The 23,007-nt window shown below is 36.5% G+C and overlaps 1 protein-coding gene across 1 annotated transcript in view; it reads right to left on the bottom strand.

Annotated features, from left to right (window-relative positions):
- The window catches only part of GARRE1 (granule associated Rac and RHOG effector 1), a 481,286-nt gene extending 475,855 nt beyond the window's left edge, over positions 1–5,431 (bottom strand). The window contains 1 exon segment of the mRNA XM_053701459.1: positions 5,297–5,431. The gene's annotated coding sequence lies outside the window, so the exon portion shown is untranslated.
- Between the last annotated feature and the right edge of the window lie 17,576 nt (positions 5,432–23,007).

The raw sequence follows: 23,007 nt of genomic DNA, 5'->3' as shown, positions 1-23,007 counted from the left end.
GTGTGACTGTTTTTGTACCAAAGTACCATAAAACTAAATACGGAGACAGAAATATATACACAGAATTTGCGAGGGGAAACAAATTATAGAACCATATTCTGGCAACCTTTTATTAGTGCTGGACCAAAGTAAAATCTATAAAATGACCATAAACAGCTCCATTAAATATCCCTCTGAGTGCCAAACCTGGCACACGCAATGTTGGCTACTGATCCCTGTTCCAGAAACGTTTCTTTACAACTAATCAAAAAAACTAATTAAAATCTAACATTGTATCAATTAATTCTTACAAAACATAAAAAGTAGGCTCCAAAGTTTTATATATTGTTGGCCATATTTCAAACACTTAAAATGAGAATTCACTAGAAAGAGTAAATGAAAAAAAAATAAAATCATTTAAAACAGAAGACATTTACATATTCAAATAAAGCAAACAAATACTGAAATCAAACAAACCTGAGAAAGAAAATTAGAGAAAGTTGCATCATTCCACTCACAAAAAAAGCACACAATAGTTCCATAGTGTTAGTAGTAACATTGTTTATTTTCCCACTTTTAGACAAGTGATAACACTAAACTACAAATAGATGCAAATAAAAGAGCAACACTCGCCTAGTCAAGGCCACCATGCAGGAAACAAGTTCTTTCAAAAATAGTCACTATTTTTACATGACTTTTCTTTAAACTTGATACCACTGTTGCATTTTTCTGTGTGTGAAGTAATCAGGTTGCACACATGAAAACAAATAGGAGATCAAAAAAAATGGGAATGTGGCTAACATAGGAAGTCTAGCTTCATAAGGAAACCGCTCGCTTCCTGCCTTTGTAACCATTGGGTCACAATCAAATACAACGCACATGTAATGTATTTCTGGGAAGTAGGAAAGCAGTATGATGGTTGAAGCCAGTCATATAGTTAAATTGTAATCAAATTAATTTACATGATATTTTAAATATAAAGACAAAATACTGAGCTTTTTAACCCTATACCAGGCAAAGTCAATGGTAGGCCATACTTGCACTTGTTTTTGAGGCCACAGAACAATTAGAAATAAGCATGTGTAAATAGATTTTGCTTCCTTGAAGAAGATAAAAATGTTTGTGGACTTCCAGGGGATAGGGAAACAAGGTGGCTGCAATTTATAAGAGTCATGTGGAGTGGTGACAAATAGGGAAATATAGCAGAGAGTACCCTGCAACCTTAAATATGGCACTGTGTCCCTGGACATAGGATATTTATTATTTGTGTTTAATAGCTAAAAAAAGTATATGCAGCCCTTAAGGCTTCTTCAATACTGAGCTGCCCTAAACTATAAAAATGTAATAAAAATTATAATCAATTATCTAATCTGTTAAACTACGAGTTGACAAATCATGGAAGCCATGACTCCTAAAATGTTACTTCAAGCATGTGTCTGACTCCTGTAAGCTCATACATTTTAAATAAACCCCCTATGTTAAACATCTGAATAACAAAAGAATAAAGACCAAAAGCCTTGCTCAATGTAGATCTAGATTTTCTTTGACACACGGATCAACACTGATCATGATGATGGGTGGACTACTGTACTCCTCTACAATTAGCACGCTTCACAAAATGGGGAGTCGTTTACCTCTGAAACACAGCATTCTTCTTCACTGAATGTGCAACCTTTAAGCTAGGGGTGATCAACATTGGTCATCCAGAGTATTTGGAACTACATTCCCCATGTTGCTCATCCAGCGTAAAAGGGATAGTCTAGTCAAAATTAAAATTTTCATGATTCAGACAGATCATGCAATTTTAAGCACATTTCTAATTTACTTCTTTTATCAAATTTTCTTTGTTATCTTGGTATCTTTATTTGAAAAAGCAAGAATGTAAGCTTAGGAGCCAGCCCATTTTTGGTTCAGCACCTGGGTAGCACTCGCTGATTGGTGTCTAAGTATAACCACCAATCAGCAAGCACTACCCAGGTGCTGAACCAAAAATGGGCCGGCTCCTAAGCTTAAATTCCTGCTTTAAAGATACCAAGAGAATGAAGTAAAATTGATAACAGGAGTAAATTAGAAAGTTGCATGACCTGACTAATGAAAGTTTCATTTTGACTAGACTACCCCTTTAAAGTGTCTGAGCATCATGGTGAATGTAGTTCCAAAACCTATCTGCTGTGATATGATGTTTTTTCTTATTACCCAATCTGCAATCTTCAGATCCAGATGATTTGTGGTCCTGCATTTATTGGAGGGGAAGGTAGTGTTTAACTTTGGTTACAAAAGGAAATATTTTGAGCAATCAGCCCTCCTTTATAAAACTTCTCATTAATAGAGACTTCTCATTAATAGGGTACACTAGCTCCTACCATTTTGAGGTTGACATTTCTCTCAAATGTAGGACACATTACATTTATTTTAAAAGGTTCTATAAGGATAGAAAATCACCAACATCCGTACTTATGTTGCATTATATAATTACATTTCAAACCAAAATAAAAAAAGCCAGAACATCCATGATTTGTTTGTTTTTTTACCAACTTAATCTCATCAAAGTCATATGCATCCCTGAAACCACCATTCTTTTATGGAATGAAAGAGCAAGTGACTAACCTACAATCATTTAACCACGTCTCCTAACCAAATATTTATATAGAACACTGATGTATAAAGCTGCTGATGTGCAACATAATTAAACCGTTTTGATTAACATACAGCAACTACTGAAGTTATTTATATTCCTGTGGAGATGTATCAACAAAGCTCTGTTTCTTCTTGCACAATAGTAATTAAGATCATCTCTCACACCAAGTGATAAGTGTATTTAGAAGGTATGTATCGCCATAGTGATCCTAGAGAAAGGAAGAGTAAATGTAAAAGTGATATACCATACAGCTCAGTAACCAGCGAGCCAAGTCCTTTAATATATTTTTAAAGCTGGAGTTTACAAATGTATATGACACTTAGGAGCTACTGAGAATACTGAAGATCCATTCATACATTTTGAAAAAAAGTCAGATAAGGAATCTGCATATACACAGGTAAGCCAAAAAAAAAAGAATAAATAAAGATGTAAAAATTGCACGGATCCTCTTAAAATGGACAAAAAGGGTTTATTTAGTACAACATACAAACAAAAACTACCGTAACTAAGGCACTGTAGCTATTACTTTTTTATGTTATACATGAAAATATATTATTCAACATATGAAAACATAACTTCTTTGTTTTCTAGTCAATATTTTGAGGATTCTAAATTTGTTACAATTTTGATAGCTTCAAGTTTATTCTTAGCTACAATGTAATGTAATAATGGGCAAATTGTTGGACAAAATTTACTTGTATAGTATTACAATACTATCAACCGTGTGCGAAATATAGGAACTGATCACATGCTCCATATTAAATAATTACACTGCTGGGTAATCTTATCCAATGTAGATGTAATCAAATGACTGCACATCTCACAACTCCTTGCAGCAACCAATCTCTCCGTCAACATAAAACAGTAGGATATTTTGTCAGCCAATATAGATATACACAAAAGGGTTGGGCACTATGAAATACACAGTGATTCCATGGATTTAGAACTGATGCACTGGACATGTTTATTTTAGGTAATAAACACTGGTGTACAAAGTCACAAGAATGCTGGAATTGGATAGTGACTGCCAGCACACACAGTGAAAATTGGGATGGGGCAGTGATGTGCAACACATTTATTTTCGGTGCTTAATGGGTCAGTGAATACAGAAGCCAAATGGTTTACAGTGATTGATGGGACAATAATATGCAACACTCCAAGTTTTAAAAAACGGGGCAGTGTTGATGCCAATTGCAGGGGCTGTGTGTGTTAGTGTTCTACTGTACACACTAAATTATTGTGTACAAAACTAAGTAATAACAGGACCTTGATAGGCCTGTGATGTTCATCTTATAGTGATAAAGGGGGCATGGGGAAGGGAGGGGCATTAAGCATGCTGAGATTATAGGAGCTAGATAGAGTCATTAGAAATCACATAGTAAGTGAACAATTGTCACAGTCTAAGGCCACAATTTGACAGGAACATGTTCAGGAACCTTTGCAACACTATAGTGATTGGTTTCACTGAAACTCACAAAGAGATTACTATCTGGAATATACTTTAAGAAAGCATTTGCTTCACATAGTTGATAGGACACACCTAGCACTGATTTCTAATACAAAGCAATTGCTCTTAGTTAAAAGTGGAAGCTATGTGTTGTTGCAGGTAATGAAAGTGTTAATGTTCAGCTAGCTAATGACACGTGCTTAGGAACATTGGGGGCTGATAGGTGAAAATGACCATGCCCTAATACCAGATATACGCAGTGTAAACACAACTGCATATAGGATGAACAGAATCCTCTTATCAGATCCAAGCAAATCTGCCCATCACCTCAAAAGACTCTAGAATGCTACCATACAACAATAATATAATGTGAAACAATAAGAAATGCTGTCTTGTATAACCTACATTGTCTTCATCTGTGCATGCATCAAAACACCAATGCATAGTATTTACAGTGCCAAACAAAAATAAAGCCCGAGTAACCCTGTGTAAGTTTTAAACAAACCTGGCAAACAACCAGACCCTTTAACAATAAGCACCAGCCTTTGCTTCCTACTTCATAAAGTGACATTTAATGGCAATGCAACCTGCAGAACCCTCAAATAATTATTAGTACAGCCCCCAGTGACAGATCAAAGGGGTTCTGCAGCAAACCCCAACTTTCAAAAAGTGCAAACAATTTTATGTGAACTTGCCCCAAAGACTTTAAGTATATATGAGGTACTGAGTTATTTAATGCAGAGTATCTTTCAACATATTTCTATATAATAACGTATAAAAAATGTATGTAAGAAATCATGTTAGCCCCACCCACTTCATATTTCCAGCACCCCTAGCCCCCCAAACACACTCTATCAGCTTGACACCATTTACCATTAAACTAGTATACTTCCACCACTTGACTGCCCTAACTCCCAAAACAATCTTCAGTTAACATCTCCACAGTGACATCCGCGAATTCCTCCCCATCAATAGTTCTAAGCCATATTCAGCGCCTGTACAGCCACAGCTATCATCCCCACTCCCTCTATTACACAAGGGCCACCCAATGGAATGTACGTTATGTGGGGCGCTGGGGTTAAATTCTGCCATACCTAAACCCTTTGAGCTTTTTACTGCCCTCTCAAGGCAGCCAAGACCCTACACACAGATCCAGCCTGGGCCTTCCCTACTCCCTCATAGCGCCCTCTCCTAATGTGCCAGCGTTACAACGGCCTGGAGGCCGCACTCACCGTACTCCGGTTAAACACTGCATCGGGGCCGCTCTACATCCCGTCACTGACGACCTATCCACCCGCCTGGAGACTGTTCTCTGTGTGTGTGTGTACAGCGGAAGTGACGTTCCGGAGGCGGTAACTAGTAGTTTACACTCCGAGAGTAGCCCAGCGCAGGCACCGAGCACACGCTGCTTACACTTGCTGGTGTACCGTGTACACACAGTGCAGCCTTGTGCACACTATACATACTACTTCATACATAGGATATACGTCTAATCTGTATTCCCGTTACAGTCAACTGTGTATGTGGTCTATACACCACTAGTATAGAATAACACCTTGCTGGGTCGTCACACAGGTTTTCGATTACAAGAAAGTAGCATACGTCGCATAGTTTATTTTCATTAAGTTTATTCTGATTTCATTGTATTATGAATATAGAACAGTGACGGAACATATTACAATTTTAAAGTGATACAGTCATACTGGAAATGTAAAAGTAAGCTTTTCACATAGCGTAACTATATTGTGCTTTCTATGTGCAGTAGTGACGATGCTTCTGTTGGAAGTTGTCACCGCTTGACTGATAATGCTGAACCTGTGTGCTATTAGGCAGTAAGTCGCGTGTATTCCCATATGTCACTAGCACATGCTGGTGATGTCATATTTTTAAGTCACCGAAACTACTGTGCATTCCAAATACAACTTTTTGTCACTTTGCTAATAGTACCGCTCACTAGGTATATGTACATGGTCTATTATTATAATCCAAGTTATAAGGATTTTAAAAAATTAAAGATCTAATATAATCAAGCATTGACACCAACTTACATATTTTTTTCATAATTATTGGATTTTTTTAAATGACACTTCTAATCAAATATCTAAATATTTCTATGTGGTTATATGTATGTACTTATTTCACAAAAGCACACACTAGGAAAATAAATATACATTCATACCAAATGTCAGGGAATTTTGTTTTTTCTTTAGGCGATTAAAAAAAAAAAACTCATATGGAGTCACAAAAACTGCCTTTCTTATCATAGACAATCATTTCACTTAATTGTAGTGATCAGCAATCCAAATATATCAATCATCAACAAATGCATTAAAGGGACATAAAAGACTAAGGACTGGTTTAATATTTATCCTTTTTAAAATTATTACTATCCTAGAAGTATCTTACCACATGTATAACTATTTTAGGGAAATTCATATTCATTATTTTGGGAAATTCACATTCAAACTCACTATTTTGGGAAAAAGTTTAAACACAATTTTTGTTATGAATATTAGTCTATGCTTTTTTATTACAATGCCTCAAAATTTAGTGAGGTTAAATATTATACAATGTTGCACTTTATCACAAAACTTGTTCAATACCAGGTATACCCCGCTCATACAGCGGGTTAGGGACCGGAGCCCCGCTGTAAAGTGAAAACCGCCTTAGAGTGAAACAAGGAAGTTTTAGCTTTCTTTTCACTTGCCAGTGTGTTTAAAAACTTGAAAACATGTTTGAACTAACATATATTAGGGGTACAATAGTGCTATGTTTAGTTTAACACTAGCACATCACAGTATTCAATAAATACTGTACCTGTAAAATAGTAACAATGACTATAGTAAAATTTGCCAGACTATAGCACTGAGACACAGGTTGCACTGTAATGCTGTAAACAGAGTGAACTTAGCATAACAAAATGGTGCCAGTCACTTTTCTCACAATCTCACGATGATTACAGTACTGTTTCAAAATCCTTGGAGGTTGAACTTCAGCTCCACAAAGCGCTGTATTAGCGAAGCGCTGTAAAGTGGGGTATACCTGTATTTATCTTTCTAAATATTATTGTTACTTTAGATGTATCTTATCACATATATATTTATTTTTGAGAAAAGTTAAGATTTCCATTTCAAAATTTATTGCGGGCAAATTTTTATTTTATATTAGGTTACTATATTGTGTTTTTTTTTTTCTTTTCTTTTTTTCTCTCCTCTCCTCTTTACCTGCTAGCTACTCTCGAACATAAGACTTAGATAATAAGGGTACTTTCCTGGAATGTGGGAGGAATTCACTCCCCAATTAAAAGGAAGGCGGTGGTGAACTTTCTCAGTAAAAGGGCTCTGGATGTAATATGTCTTCAAGAGACGCACCTTTCGATGTTGAGCATACTAAATTTAAAGTCCGTGGCTTTGTACATTCCTTTTTTTATTCATACAGGAAAGCAGCAAGAGGGGTAATGATCTTAATCCATAAAAACATTGAACATGAAATTGTTAAGGTAATAAAGGATAGACAGGGTAGATATTTAATGGTCAGAATTAAGATCCAAAAACAGAATTATTTAATTGTGAACCTATATGGTCCTAATACCCCGAACAAGTCATTTTGGAACCAATTGCTCAAAAGTATACTTAAATTCTCAAAAGATAAGATAATATTAACGGGGAGATTTTAACATTACTCCAAATTCATATCTTGATAGATGTAGATTGGGAGAACAGAAAATAAAAACTAACTATACGAAATACTATCTCAACTACGAGAAGAAAATATTTAATCTATTTTCCCAGGCAGTAAGTGTGATAGACATTTGGAGAAGGTTAAATCCTAATTCTTGAGAATTTACATGCCACTCCAAATCTCATAAGACTCTTTCTAGACTGGACCTATTTCTGATATCAGAAACTTTGGCATCCAAAGTCTCTAAATGTGGTATCTTGGAATTTACGCTATTGGATCATGCTCCAGTAATACTAACAATTCAAGTTAAGAAATTACAAACATTTAACTCATTTTTTTCCCTACATATTTACTAAATTCAGTTAAATTTAAGCATTTCCTGGTAAAGGCATGGGAAGACTTTTGCTCTTTTAATAGCCATTGTAGAGATAACGTTCCCATTTTTTTTTGAAACAGCCAAATTGTATTTAAAAGCAGAGATTATCTCCTATATGACTAGGCTAAAGAAACAACAAACATCTAGATTTAAGGAGCTATCAAATAAATTAAAAGATGCTTATGCTCTGTATATAAGTAATCCCATTAAAATAGATAGAGACAATTACCTTTTAAGTAAAAAGGAAAGAGACTACTTTCTCCTGGAAGAAGCTCAAGATTCATTACACAAAAGAACAGCTACATTTTCAAGGTATGGAAACAAAACTGGGAAGCTCTGTTTTTAAAACTCAAACCCAGAGGAAACCTATTATAGCTATTAAAAAGGACAATAATATTATTTTAGATCAAGAAGATCAGATAGCTCTTCTGTTTCAGAAATACTACACTGAACTTTACTCTTCTCAGAGTTCTCCTTTGGAGGATATTGATACTTTCCTAACATCTATTGATTTTCCCTTCGTTCCAGATGAAGATCTGGAGTCCTTAAATAAACCTATCCTTGAACAGGAAATACATAAGATTATCACATCTTTGCTTAAAGGAAAAACACCAGGCCCAGATAATCTGCCCTTGGAGTTCTACATGATATTATTGGACAAGATTATCCCAGTTTTAAGGAATTTGTATAAAGGTTATTTTGAGGATAATGTTAAAGTTTCAGAAGATTTTAAAAGGGCCAATATTGTTTTGATTCCTAAACCTAATAAAGACCCTGTGGAGCTTACAGCTTACAGGCCGATTTCCCTGCTCAGTCTTGATTACAAGATTATGATGAAGATCATGGCAGAGAGAATGAAGCCGATTTTACCTAAAATTATTCATGGCGACCAAGTAGACTTCGTGATTGGGAGGACCTCTGAAAAAAATATAAGGATAATTCTTCATGCAATTTGTTCATATAGCGGTGATAGTTCTGCTCTGCCGGAGGCCTTCCTGCTATCCTTGGATACAGAGAAGGCCTTCAACAGAGTGGAATGGCCATTTATGGTCAAGGCCTTAAAGAGATAACTTTCTTAACTTTATTTGTAATGTATATTCGGAAACTAAGGCATCCATTCTGATCAATAGTGATATTACTCAATCCTTTACACTCTCAAGAGGCACCCGTCAGGGTTGTCCTCTTTCCCCGCTGCTATTCGACCTAGTTCTAGAACCATTGGCTATTAAACTGAGAGAACTGTTAATAGGAATCAATATAGGTAATTTAACATTAAAAATATCGTTATTCGCTGATGATCTTCTTGTGTCCAATCCTAAGAATACTATTAATTCTGTGCTGGATCTTTTAGATAGGTATGGTGCTGTGTCCGGTTACAAAACCAATTTCTCGAAATCAAAAGTAATCTGGTTAAATAGACTGGATAACTGTCAAACTTATCAGTTTATCGAATCAAACGTCCTGGAATACTTGGGTCTGAAACTCTCTACTGATCCTGCAGATTGGTACCGGGATAATATTCTTTCAGTTCTTCAGGAGAGTAAGGAAAAAATGGAGAGTTGGGCATCTGTCCCGGTCTCGATTTCGGGCAAAGTAAAGCTGTATAAGATGTTCATAGTTCCCAAAATCTTATATCCTTGTAGGATGCTCCCCCTTTTAATCAAGAAACGGGATCTTTGGCGCTTCAACCGAGCACTGAGGTATTTCCTGTGGAGCGGGAGAAAACCAAGAATGAAACTAGAGTCGTTATACCAGACTTATCCGAGAGGAGGATTAGCCCTACCAAACTTGGAATGGTACAATTTAGCCACCATTTTACGTTTCCCAATTGATTGGTTACTACAATCATTTAAACTCTCTGATAGACAATTAGAGGAACAGGTCTGTTCCCCTCACTCGGTGGGGTTTATGATACATTCACCAAACAAACTATTGGGGAGGACAATTGTTAATGATCCCTTATATAAAGATATTCTAATAACATGGAGGAAAACTATGAGGTTACTCGGTCATTCAACCACCGTCTCTAAGTGGCTACCTATTCAAGGGAACTGTTTCTTTCCTTTAGGCAACACAGTTAATATCTTTAGACTTTGGTCACCCTTTAAAGTTCTTACTATTAAAGAATTTCTGGATTGTAAGGCCAAGAGGTTGTATAACTTCTCGGAATTTCAAAATAAAATTCCCACAGTTCAGACTAAACACAAATTTTACTTCTTGCAAGTAAAAAATTATGTTTATAAAACCTTAAATCTATTTCCTCAAATAGGTTTAGATCACCCTCTATTGGATAATATTAAACCCGAAAAATGTTCTTTATCTACCATTTACAAAATATTAAGAACAGTGGAAGGAGGGAAAAGCACATTGCAATTACTGCTGTATTGGGAGAGCATGTTAGAATCGCCTGACCTCTTAAACCAATTCTTTAGAAGTCTAAAAAAAACTCAATCTCTTTCCCATTCGGCATACTTAAGGGAAACTCAATTTAGGATATTTAACAGAGATTACATCACACCACGACGGGTAGCCAAATGGAACACCAAAGTCAAAAACCAGTGCCTCAAATGTTCTCAAAATGATCCAAATCTGGGCCATCTGTTATGGGACTGCCCAAAAGTGAAGCAATTCTGGCTAAAAGTAGCTTATTTCCTCTCCCAAGTAGTAGAGTTTAGAATAACCCTCTCAATTGACTCTATAATATTGCTGTCTCCCTGCACTTCATGGGGAAGTAAAGAGAAGTTCATCTTAACCACCATCTTAACAGTCAGGAAACTCTTGTTCACTAAGTGGACTAGTTCTAGAGTGCCCTCTATTAAGGAGGCAAAAAATGTATTAATGAATACTGCATTAATAACAGCCCATGATTATAAACTAGAGAGAAAAAAAGATAACACGTATACGAAAATTTGGAGGGATTTTGTCATATATCAAGACAGAACCTTCATTAAGCGTAAAGAAAACATTATTAACATTCAATTGTAAGAAATTGAGGTATGAGAGAGATCTTATGTTTTCATTATGTTTTTTTTTGTTTGTTTTTTTCTTTTCTTTCCTCCTATAATTATCCTAAACACTGAATATTTAAAACTCCACCTAGCAGCTAAAAGTCTTTTATATACTATCTTTGGATACTCTTTAGTATCCTACTTTAAATGTATTTGTATTTAAAAATTTTCATCAATAAAAAAAATTAAAAAAAAGAAAAGAAAAAAAGGGACATAATAGAAAATGCTGTTTTGTTAGAGCGTTCTTATTGGGCTATTGCCTGCAAATCAACAATGCACTACTAGGACCTAGATGCACACATCTAGTGAGCCAATGACAAGTAGCATATGTGTGTAGCTATCTAGCACCAGCTATCTTCCAGTAGTACATTGCTGGTCCCAATTCTTACCTATATTTATGTTTTCATGAAAGGATACTATGAGTACAAAGTAAATGTTATAATTTATGTAAATTAAAAAGTTTTTTGAAATTACATGCACTATTTCAGTGTATCCCAAAGTGTATACCCTACCCAGGGGGCGCTAATAGGCAAGAGGGGTAGAAGTGGACACTGGGATTATTCTAGGGGGTGCTAGTGGGCATGGAGTGTAAGATGATGCTAGTTGGGCTACTTGCTTGCGTGGTATTTCAAGTTGTATTGCTATTTTCTTTCAAAGGCTTTCCCTTTTATGATAGTTTGGGGTTTTCAGCAAACTACACTATTCCTAATTGTGATAGATTGCAGCCACTTGTACGGAAAGCTTGCATTCTTTGTTTTACCAATACTGCAACTTAGCATGTGTTACATTAACTGTACAGTTCAGAATTACTGTGCAGTAGCAGTAAACACAGCAAAGGCCTGTTGTGCTTGTCTGTGTAGCATTGCACACTGTTGCCTGCTGATGGTTTTCCAGGCACAATATAACACTCGGGTAAGCAGAATAAAAGTATATTGGTGCAGTTGTTCAGCTATTCTCCAAACAAATAAATCGTCTCCAGATTTCCAAATATGGTGAATTAAGAATCCTGCTAAATGACACGACACCACATGTTAAAGGACCAGTATATACAGTTGATTTGCATAATCAACAAATGCATGATAACAAGACAATGCAATAGCACAGCTAAACTTCAAATGAGTAATAGATTTTTTTCCTGACAAATGTAAAAGTTATGTCTATTTCCACTCCTCCTGTATCATGTGACAGCCATCAGCCAATCAGTATATTCTGTGAATTCTTGCACAAGCTCAGTAGGAACTGTTAATACAAAAAGTGTAAATATAAAAAGACTGCACATGTTGTTAATGGAAGTAAATTGGAAAGTTGTTTAAAATGGCATAAAAACCCCTTATGGATCAATTAAAAGATCTATTATAAAAAAACATAATGTTGTACAAATTGCATACGTCATAATATAGTACAACCTGATAGTGAGTGGCAAGCATCAGATATTAACTATAATCATACTAACCTTGCAGTCATTTCTACTGTTTAGCAATCTCATCATTATCAAAACTGATCTTTAGTAACTTTAGATCCTTAACGATCATGTAACTGAGCGTTATGAGACACAGCATAGTGGCGACCGGCAACCAGGAAGAGCCCCTGTCATATGATAAACAGTGAGTTTACAGCATTGCCGCTATTGGTTTGATTCATCTGCCTCATTCAAGCACCTCCCCTTTAATGTTACAAAGTATTAACAACCTGTTAGTTGTGGTCTTACTATAGTAATGTTCTCAACATGTATATAATAAAAACCTGATGAGCCAAGGTATGATTAAAGTTAATTTACATAGAAAGAGAAAGTAGCATCCCATAAGCACACACAAGAGACACAATACAATTAATCCACAGGAAATGGAACATAAGGGGGGGGGTCTCACCCTCAAAAAAGATGAGGAAAAATAGCTAAAACATCTTTTATTACGTTAATAGAATAAAAATAAAAAAAATATTAAAAACAGTTAAAATACACAGAAAATATATTGACATACAGGGACATGAATGGTCCAATTTCACAATATTATATGCTATAATACCAAAGGCCCCTGGCCAGGACCCAGTCATGCCACAAAACGCCTGACGCACGTTTCATTCCTGCTTTCTCAAAGGCCTTTCCGACTTTGATTATTAGATGCTTTTGATGTTCCAGTCTAGTACGGGAACACCCAGCTTTCTTAGATAATTTTATTTTTATAAGCCCCTCTTGCTGATTACTTTCACGGCTCGCTCTCCAGGTGTATCTCTGCAGTCTCTGGGACTATACCGGGGTTTCTTTTGCGGCTTTTGTGTTTGCGGCTGCCCCTGTGACTTCTCCTTTGGAAACCTCCGTTAAAAAACTGATAGAAGAATCAGTCTCACTGCCTGCTGCATCCATATGATGTCTCCGTCTGGGACGCCATCTCCCACGTGATTCTCCTGTTTGTGGGCGGTATCTGGGCTCCTGGTCACATGACCATCTGTAGACGATTCCGATTGATATTCCTCAGCATCTCTCTGGAACTTAGATAGTTTCTTAGCCTCTATAACCTTGCAATATTCGGTTTCCAATTTATCCACTTCCTTTGACAAAGTCACAAAGTTATCGTTGGAAACTTTACTTTTTAATTCCTCTTTGATTCTTGCAACCTCCATTCTTTGTTTGGCAATTTCTTTCTGTAGAAACTCAATGGTCAGAATCATTAAATCATAAGAGCATTTATTCAAGATGCTACTAAACAATCTGCAATATTCCTCATTATCAGTGAGTAATGTAGGGCGCACATTCATGCGCAGACCCCTAGGAATTATTTTCACTCAGTCAATGTTACGGCATGCAATTCCAATGCAGTTTGTTTTTTTGTCTGCCTCTCATAGAGATTACTGATTTCAGTCTCAGGGGTCTTTAAAAACTCACAGGAACCTTGAACAGATGTAACTATCTTTGCTGCATCCACATCAGTGTAGCAAAACATACATAGGTAACCCTTCATCATGCTGTTTATCCATTTCAAATGTCCCAACACTGTGTGCAAATTTCATATAACAGCACCTTCAGTATACAATACCAATAGAGCACAGAACCTGCAGTGTAGTGCACGCTGCCAAGGAAGCTGTCCAGCCTTCAATCATAAATCCACACACAGGCAGCAGCACTTTGTAATAAAATGACTTTTATTCACAGCAGGGTCACATAGATATGCAACGTTTCGGGCCTCCTGCCCTTAATCATGCATGACTGATACCACATGAAGCATCAATATATAGCCATATCCCTTATTGGGTCTCCAATCGCAAACCAGGAGTATCTACACCCCCTGGTGGCTAAAACAATTAATGCAATTTTATTTTATATAGTCATTTAAAATTATATACATTGAACATTATTTAAAAACATATTTACATAAATAGTATCAACCCTACACAATGATGTGGAATACAGAAGATTGTATCAAAAGCAATTTTATACACTTCATTTATAGGAAAGCATTTGGATTGAATTCTTTATTTACGCCCACTGGCTGCATAGAGTTCAATTTGCTTCCCTACTTTTTAAGAGGAGTTCCCTATCACCCACCCCCCTAGCATAAGCTACAGTATCAATGATCTGGAAACGGAGTTGACTGATATAATGACCATATTGCAAAAAGTGGGAGGAGAGTGGAGCCTCCCTATTGTTACATCTAATATTGCTCTTGTTATAAACAAAAGAACAAGCATTAAGCAATTATTGTTAATATATAAATAAATAATTGATGCAGACCAAATAAACCTATATTTCTTTAAAATAATGAAAGTTAGATACCAAGGATATGGTAATCCTGGTGTACAAAAGAAAGGGACTTCAGCACTCTTTTAAACAGTATACAAAATATTTTATTAATACACATTTTTATAGAAAGGCATATCCTGTCATCATGGCAGAACACATATCCCTGGATATAAGGTGCAAAAAAGAAAGAAGATACCAAATCAACACAAAATGCAAAGAATAGCAGTACATATCAGAACATATAACATTCTTAAAAACTTTAGGCAAATCTGGCATCCCAGATAGTATGGCTTATGCTCCATAACATGCAGGAGAAGGCAGCGTACAGGAAGAAGCAAGCTGAATAGTAGTTAGAGCAATCCGGACAGCAAGCAAATGAAAGCAAGCTCCACATATAGCAGTTCCATATCAAAAGCTACAAAGTACCTCTCCTTAATGTATTGACCTCCAGGAAAAACTTTCACGCTGTTACCAGTTATTGTCCATTCCAGATCGCAACAATAATATCCCAGTTCAAATCCGCTTCATGTAAGCAAAAGGAAATCTTTAAAGCCAAACATCGGGCATCAGAGCGCCTAGCCACCACCTACGCGCATTTCACTCCAATTGGCTGATCAACGGGGCTTCTAAGCCACTGGAGATATAAAGTCCAATTTATTTTTTCTTTCAGACAACTGCTGCAAGAGGTTTACATTTTTTTCTCCTTGTGGCCAATAAGTTGGTTGTATAAAGGAAATTTAAAAATAGTCACCAGTTTTTCAACATTTCTGCATTATGATTTCTTTTTGGGAATAATAAATGTGACGACAAATAAATCTCTGGTGAATTTTGTATCATGTCATGTGCACAATTATAACTTCCTGTTTAGATTTAACATTGTGTGGTGGGACAGGTTTTCAAAATACTCAGATAAACCTTTTGACCTAATAGATTTAGGGTTATTTTTGTTATTTCTATGTGAGATCCAAGAGATCTGTTTCCTGTACCTCTATTTGCTTTTGCTAGTTAATAAGCTCTGACTGCAGCAATATGAAACCTCTAACTTGTAATTCATAACAACAAAAGAGTTCATTCCTTTTAGTAAGTCTAAGTCTCATGATCTTTGTCATATGTGATTAACTTCTTTACAGACCTTAATTGTAGTCTTCAGATAGGAAAAAATATTTAAAGAGATATTAGACTTAAATGTAATGTGTTCTAAAATGTTTATGCGCAGTCAAACAATGCAATATACTTTTATTTTTTGACCATTTCTCTACATTTTACCTCTGAAAAGTCTGTCTTTTGCACTATCCCCAAAGAAGCTGGAGTGCATGTGGTTGTTGCTAACAATCTGACAGTTTAAAACACTTTTATATTTGTCTTTTATACAGATAGATGTGTTGCAATTCACTGTTAAATTGCTGATCTATACTAGGCATATGTTCATTTAAGCTCTTTTGTAAAATCCAGCAGATTGTCTTTTGTTATTGGTTGAGAAGTATCTGTCTAAGTTAGTGTTTGAGTGCTGTCAGTCATTGGTAGTGGAAGCTATCTGACAGGATTTTACTGAGAGAAAAAAAAATATGTATTGAATTGCTTTCAAAGAGGAAATCACTCATTTTGTTCAGCATAAGGATGCGGAAAGGATGGAGTAAGATGTTTTTTTTGTGGGTTTTTTTTTTTGCAGCTTTGATAGGGAGCAGAGCTGAATCATAAAGCAGCCATTCAGTGCAGCAGTGAATCCATTTCCCCAGGGAATACATTTATCCACATGATTTGAGTCATTGTATCAGTTAAACTATACTTGTGATGGAACTACTGATGTCAGTGTCAGTCCTGGAAGTAGACCCTGTTGTGGATATAAGAGGTATAACATAATTATTATAGGGATGGAGCCCCTGAGTGTCACCCATCAGGTGGAGGAAGCCAAACAAACTTAGTAGGAAATATCTTGTATCGTAGTTGTTAGCAATGTGGTTCTGAAGGTAGCTCATGTAATGAGTTGGCTGGCAAGGCACAGGTGCATTGTAGATATACTCACTTATTTCAGGGAATAAAAAGTGGGACACAAATCCTAGGACACAAAATAATTAAGCAGATCAAAGAATGTGTCTGGCAGGCAAAACAGTGTTAAGAAACAGGCAGAAGGTCAAACAGTTCCAGGTCACAAAACAATCAAGAAGATCAAAGCAGACTTCTGGTAGGCAAGGCAGAGTTAATAAACTGGAAGAAGGTCAAATCAGAGATTCAGCACAATAACATAAAGTGAACCCAGAAAGAAGTGTTGTCACAGTGGTCAAAGACATAAGGACCATTAAAAAACAGTAAAATTGCATAATCAATAAATGCATAATAATAATTACACTAAGGGCCCGATGTTGTATCATCACAATAGCATTGTGTTATAAATGTATCCCCTTCTCAATAGAGATTGCAGGTGAAATGTTCTAAAGGGATAAGATCACTGTTAGAAGAAGGCAGTCTCGCCAAGAGGGGCTTTACTGCACTTTACTGTGGGAAGCAATTGTTCTCCCAAAATACCAATTTCAGTGAAGACTGAAACAAAGATTACAAGTGAATACACTCACAATGTATTTACTATGTACTGTAGTATTATTACGGTTATTAACTGTTTTTAAAACTTAAAGGCATAGTCTAGTCAAAATTAAACGTTTAGGATTCAGATAGCGAATGCAATTTTAAACAACTTTCCAATTCACTTTTATCATCAAATTTGCTTTGTTCTATTGGTATTCTTTGTTGAAAGCTAAACCTAGGTAGGCTCATATGCTAATTTCTAAAATCTTGAAGGCCGCCCTTTATTTCATTGCATTTGGCAGTTTTTCACAGCTAGAGGGCATAAGTTCATATGTGTCATACAGATAACATTGTGAACACACCCGTGGATTTACAAGTGAGAGGGCACTGATTGGCTAAATGCAAGTTTGTCAAAGAACTGAAATAAGGGTGCAGTCTGCAAAGACTTAGATACAAGGTAATCACAGAGGTAATAAGTGTATTAATATAATTGTGTTTGTTATGCAAAACTGGTAAAGGGTTAATAAAGGGATTATCTATCTTTTTAAACAATAACAATTCTGAAGTAGACCGTAAAAGCAGTATCACCATCTGAAGTGAATGTTTAATGTAATTGATACCTTTACAGTATTGAATGACTGTACAATTTACAACTGAACTTCTTTTCTTACAATACAATAGTGAAACTAGTACATGAATAATAAATCTACAGTATATGAGCTGAGGGATTGTGGGTATATTGTACATAAGTATATACCGTGTTTATATATATATATATATATATATATATATATATACACACAGGTATACCTCACTTTACAGTGCTTCGCTAATACAGCACTTTGTGGAGCTGAAGTCCAACCTCCAAGGATTTTGAAACAGTGCTGTAATCTTTGTTAGATTGCGAGAAAAGTGACTGGCACCATTTAGTTATGCTCAGTTCACTCTGTTTACAGCATTACAGTGCAATCTGTGTCTCAGTGTTATAGTCTGGCAAATTTTACTACAGTAACTGTCACTATATTACAGGTACAGTATTTATTGAATACTAATTGAATACTGTGCTGTGCGAGTGTTAAACTAAACTTAGTGTTATTGCACTCCTAATATATATTAGTTCAAACATGTTTTCAACTTTTTAGACACACTGGCAAGTGAAAAGAAAGATAAAACTGCCTTGTTTCACTTTAAAGCAGTTTTCACTTTACAGCGGGGCTCCGTTCCCTAACCCGCTGTATGAGCGGAGTATACCTGTATGTGTGTGTGTGTATATATATATATATATATATATATATATATATATATTATACTGTTAAATAGTATATTAAAGGGGCAGTCTACTTCATAATTGTTTTAGTTTAAAAAGATAGATAATCTCTTTATTGCTCATTCCCCAGTTTTGTATAACCAACACTGTTATATTAATACACTTTTTACCTCTGTAATTACCTTCGGCTAGATTCAGAGTTTGGCGTTAGCCGTCAAAACCAGCGTTAGAGGCTCCTAACGCTGATTTTGGGCTACCGCTGGTATTTAGAGTCAGTTAGGAAAGGGTCTAACGCTCACTTTCCAGCCGCGACTTTTCCATTCCGCAGATCCCCCTACGCCAATTGCGTATCCTATCTTTTCAATGGGATCTTCCTAACGCTTGTATTTAGAGTCTTGGCTGAAGTGAGCGTTAGAACTCTAACGACAAAACTCCAGCCGCAGAAAAAAGTCAGTAGTTAAGAGCTGTCTGGGCTAACGCCGGTTCATAAAGCTCTTAACTACTGTGCTCTAAACCGAGGTCCCCCCACATCGCCGCCACTGTAATAACATTTTTTTAACCCCTAATCTGCCGACCGCACACCGCCGCCACCTACGTTATCCCTATGTACCCCTAATCTGCTGCCCCTAACACCGCCGACCCCTATATTATATTTATTAACCCCTAATCTGCCGCCCCCAACGTCGCCTCCGCCTACCTACAATTATTAACCCCTAATCTGCCAACCGGACCTCACCGCTACTATAATAAAGTTATTAACCCCTAATCCGCCTCACTCCCGCCTCAATAACCCTATAATAAATAGTATTAACCCCTAATCTGCCCTCCCTAACATCGCCGACACCTAACTTCAAGTATTAACCCCTAATATGCCGACCGGACCTCACCGCTACTCTAATAAATTTATTAACCCCTAAAGCTAAGTCTAACCCTAACCCTAACACCCCCCTAAGTTAAATATAATTTAAATCTAACGAAATAAATTAACTCTTATTAAATAAATTATTCCTATTTAAAGCTAAATACTTACCTGTAAAATAAACCCTAATATAGCTACAATATAAATAATAATTATATTGTAGCTATCTTAGGATTTATTTTTATTTTACAGGCAACTTTCAATTTATTTTAACTAGGTACAATAGCTATTAAATAGTTATTAACAATTTAATAGCTACCTAGCTAAAATAAAGAGAAATTTAGCTGTAAAATAAAAACCTAAGTTACAATTACACCTAACACTACACTATACTTTAATAAATTGTTTCTATTTAAAACTAAATACTTACCTGTAAAATAAACCCTAAGATAGCTACAATGTAATTAAAAATTACATTGTAGCTATTTTAGGATTTATATTTATTTTACAGGTAACTTTGTATTTATTTTAGCTAGTTAGAATAGTTATTAAATAGTTATTAACTATTTAATAACTACCTAGCTAAAAGAAATACAAAATTACCTGTAAAATAAATCCTAACCTAAAGTTACAATTAAACCTAACACTACACTATCATTAAATTAATTAAATAAATTAACTACAAATAACTACAATTAAATACAATTACATAAACTAACTAAAGTACAAAAAATAAAAAAAGCTAAGTTACAAAAAATAAAAAAAATAAGTTACAAACATTCTAAAAATATTACAACAATTTTAAGCTAATTACACCTAATCTAAGCCCCCTAATAAAATAACAAAGCCCCCCAAAATAAAAAAATGCCCTACCATATTCTAAATTAAAAAAGTTCAAAACTCTTTTATCTTACCAGCCCTTAAAAGGGCCCTTTACGGGGCATGCCCCAAAGAAAACTGCTCTTTTGCCTGTAAAAGAAAAATACAACCCCCCCAACATTAAAACCCACCACCCACATACCCCTAATCTAACCCAAACCCCCCTTAAATAAACCTAACACTACCCCCTGAAGATCATCCTACCTTGAGTTGTCTTCAGCCAGCCGACGCACCGATGGAACCGAAGAGGAGATCTGGAGCGGCAGAAGTGATCCTCCAAGGGGCGCTGAAGAAGTCTTCCATCCGATGAAGTGATCCTCCAGGCGGCGCAGAAGAAGTCTTCCATCCGGGCGATGTCATCTTCCAAGCGGCGCTGAAGAAGTCTTCCATCCAGGCGATGTCATCTTCCAAGCGGGGTCTTCAATCTTCTTCTTCAGGATCCATCTTCATTCCGCCGACGCGGAACATCCTTCTTCCCCGACGGACTACCGACGAATGAAGGCTCCTTTAAGGGACATCATCCAAGATGGCGTCCCTCTAATTCCGATTGGCTGATAGGATTCTATTAGCCAATCAGAATTAAGGAAGGAAAAATCTGATTGACTGATTGAATCAGCCAATCAGATTGAGCTCGCATTCTATTGGCTGATCGGAACAGCCAATAGAATGCGAGCTCAATCTGATTGGCTGATTGGATCAGCCAATCGGATTGAACTTGAATCTGATTGGCTGATTCCAGATTGCGGAATCTGGATGGATCCTGAAGAAGAAGATTGAAGACCCCGCTTGGAAGATGACATCGCCCGGATGGAAGACTTCTTCAGCGCCGCTTGGAAGATGACATCGCCCGGATGGAAGACTTCTTCTGTGCCGCCTGGAGGATCACTTCATCGGATGGAAGACTTCTTCAGCGCCCCTTGGAGGATCACTTCTGCCGCTCCGGATCTCCTCTTCGGTTCCATTGGTGGGTCGGCTGGCTGAAGACAACTGAAGGTAGGATGATCTTCAGGGGGGTAGTGTTAGGTAAATTTAAGGGGGGTTTGGGTTAGATTAGGGGTATGTGGGTGGTGGGTTTTAATGTTGGGGGGGGTTGTATTTTTCTTTTACAGGCAAAAGAGCAGTTTTCTTTGGGGCATGCCCCGCAAAAGGCCCTTTTAAGGGCTGGTAAGGTAAAAGAGCTTTGAACTTTTTAATGTAGAATAGGGTAGGGCATTTTTTTATTTTGGGGGGCTTTGTTATTTTATTAGGGGGCTTAGATTAGGTGTAATTATCTTAAAATTGTAATATTTTTAAAATGTTTGTAACTTATTTTTTTATTTTTTGTAACTTAGCTTTTTTTATTTTTTGTACTTTAGTTAGTTTATGTAATTGTATTTAATTGTAGTTATTTGTAGTTAATTTATTTAATTAATTTAATGATAGTGTAGTGTTAGGTTTAATTGTAACTTAGGTTAGGATTTATTTTACAGGTAATTTTGTATTTCTTTTAGCTACCCTATTTAATAGCTATTGAACCTAGTTAAAATAAATTGAAAGTTGCCTTTAAAATAAAAATAAATCCTAACATAGCTACAATATAATTATTATTTATATTGTAGCTATATTAGGGTTTATTTTACAGGTAAGTATTTAGCTTTAAATAGGAATAATTTATTTAATAAGAGTTAATTTATTTCGTTAGATTTAAATTATATTTAATTTAGGGGGGTGTTAGGGTTAGACTTAGCTTTAGGGGTTAATAACTTTATTATAGTAGCGGCGAGGTCCGGTCGGCAGATTAGGGGTTAATACTTGAAGTTAGGTGTCGGCGATGTTAGGGAGGGCAGATTAGGGGTTAATACTATTTATTATAGGGTTATTGAGGCGGAAGTGAGGCGGATTTGGGGTTAATAACTTTATTATAGTAGCGGTGAGGTCCGGTCGGCAGATTAGGGGTTAATAAGTGTAGGTAGGTGGAGGCGACGTTGGGGGCGGCAGATTAGGGGTTAATAAATATAATATAGGCGTCGGCAGTGTTAGGGGCAGCAGATTAGGGGTTCATAGGGATAACATAGGTTGCGGCGGTGTACGGAGCGGCAGATTAGGGGTTAAAAAAATATGCAGGGGTCAGCGATAGCGGGGTCGGCAGATTAGGGATTAATAAGTGTAAGGTTAGGGGTGTTTAGACTTGGGGTTCATGTTAGGGTGTTAGGTGCAGACTTAGGAAGTGTTTCCCCATAGGAAACAATGGGGCTGCGTTAGGAGCTGAACGCTGCTTTTTTGCAGGTGTTAGGTTTTTTTCAGCTCAAAATGCCCCATTGTTTTCTATGGGGGAATCGTGCACGAGCACGTTTTTGAAGCTGGCCGCGTCCGTAAGCACCGCTGGTATTGAGAGTTGCAGTGGTGGTTAATTATGCTCTACGCTCCCTTTTTGGAGCCTAACGCAGCCCTTCTGTGAACTCTAAATACCAGCGGTATTTAAAAGGTGCGGGGGGGAAAAAGCCAGCGTTAGATACGCGGGTCGTAACCGACAAAACTCTAAATCTAGCCGCTTGTTTCTAAGCCTCTGCAGACTGCTCCATTATCTCAAATCTTTTGATAGACATGCATTTTAACTAATCAGTGCCGACTCTTAAAT

Source organism: Bombina bombina, chromosome 1 (genome assembly GCF_027579735.1).
Source record: "Bombina bombina isolate aBomBom1 chromosome 1, aBomBom1.pri, whole genome shotgun sequence".
NCBI lineage: Eukaryota > Metazoa > Chordata > Amphibia > Anura > Bombinatoridae > Bombina > Bombina bombina.
This window is presented reverse-complemented; position numbering and strand designations above follow the sequence as displayed.